Source organism: Pelmatolapia mariae, linkage group LG18 (genome assembly GCF_036321145.2).
Source record: "Pelmatolapia mariae isolate MD_Pm_ZW linkage group LG18, Pm_UMD_F_2, whole genome shotgun sequence".
NCBI lineage: Eukaryota > Metazoa > Chordata > Actinopteri > Cichliformes > Cichlidae > Pelmatolapia > Pelmatolapia mariae.
In genome coordinates this window covers 17,281,083-17,282,770 of record NC_086243.1, presented here as the reverse complement: position 1 = coordinate 17,282,770, position 1,688 = coordinate 17,281,083, and positions in this window count along the sequence as shown.

Sequence of the window (1,688 nt, the reverse complement as noted above, 5' to 3'; positions counted from 1 at the left end):
AAGAGGTCAAATAAATAAATAAATCTATAAAAATAGACAGTGTGGAAATCATTAATCTGTTATTGAAATGTAAATATTGAATGAGGCAGAGGAGGTCCTGTTCATACCAGGATGGGATCAACTGTGGAAATACTGCGTGAAGCCTCGTGCTGCCAGTTTGTATTACAGTGTCACCTTGTGGCTGCAGCACATATGTTCAACTAGCTTCCAACGCAGGCAACGGTGGGTTTGTGATGTGTGTGTCTGCAGACAGTTTCTTCATCTACAAGAAAAATGGCAGCTGATTTTACCAAGTGGGTTACATATACAGGGAGGACCACCACCTGCTGGGGTGTTAAAATTGTGTTTTAAAACGAGTCATCCTTTTCCGGGCACACTCTGGCACATATGGCTGCCTATCCCTGCTCTAAAATATCCTCAGGGCAGCGTGCCACAAAGAGAAAAGGCTCCAGTGCTGGAACCTCAACAGCATCCAGCACTGGGGAAGTTCAGCTGTCTGTGGTCAGTGAAACATTTGCTGAAGGAGAGGAAAAAATAATCTGAGAGACAGGAATCTAAATCTCATTTAAGGAGGAAACAAGACACTCAAAGTTTCTGGTATTATTAACTACTGATTTCTTTAAAGTGTACAAGTAAGTAAACGCTGCACACAGTAGAGTACCTCAATGCATTTATTCATGTAGATGTGATCAAAAAGCCCTGCTGAAGTTCAAACCGAGCATCAGAATGAGGAAGAAAGATGATTTAAGCGACTTTGAGCTTGGCATCTTTGTTGGGAGCCATTTGGGCTGGCTTTCAGAAACCGCTGATCTTCTAGGATTTTCCCCAACACAATCATCTTTAGGTTTCACAGAGAATGCAGTCATAATATCAATATTGACCAAAGTCTCACAGGAATGTTTTTCAGCACTGTGTTGAATCTGTGCCATAAAGAACTAAAGCAGTTCTAAAGGCAAAAAGGGGGGTCCAAGCAATCCAAGGTGGCCGGTGAGTGCATCGTCCTCATGTGTAGCACATCAACTTGGAATGCTGCACTTCAGGGTTTAGGTTCACTGGAGGGGTGTGGGTGTTAAATTGGGACACTATTGCAACAGTGTTTTTGAGAGCTAACATCGGTCTATTGTGAAATGTGTGAGAGGTCAGGTGATCATGTGTTTGCATAGTGCCAAAGGCTTGTGTCCAAATCGGAGCGCACACATTTTCTCAGGAACAAGTTTTACTGCTAATCTAAATATATTTAAATACACAAATAATACAAATCTTATTTATTTTTTTAAATCAGAATGCAAGGACTCAAACTATTTAATGAAAAGCATTTTTACACCATTTTATTACTTTTGTCCAACTTATTTTTCACACTGAACTGTATTTCTTCAGTTCCTGTAATTACATTCAAAGCCTACTAAATACATTTTTAAAATCATGTTTTATTGGTGTGCATTTTTAGCATTTTACCATTTGTTGCTGCTGAAAGTTTGTATTTATTTACTTACCGCTGTCTCATTTTGATGTTAGCATTTTTAAGCTCACATTTTTTGCATTATTAAATTTCTAGAGGAAGCACTAGAAATGTGCGCATGAAAAATGCTATAAAAATACAGCCGAGTTGAGCTTCAATATCGACCGTTCCAGGATCAATACGTCTTGTGAGAGTTCACGTCGTGGAGCATCTAGCCTCTCCACAAGTA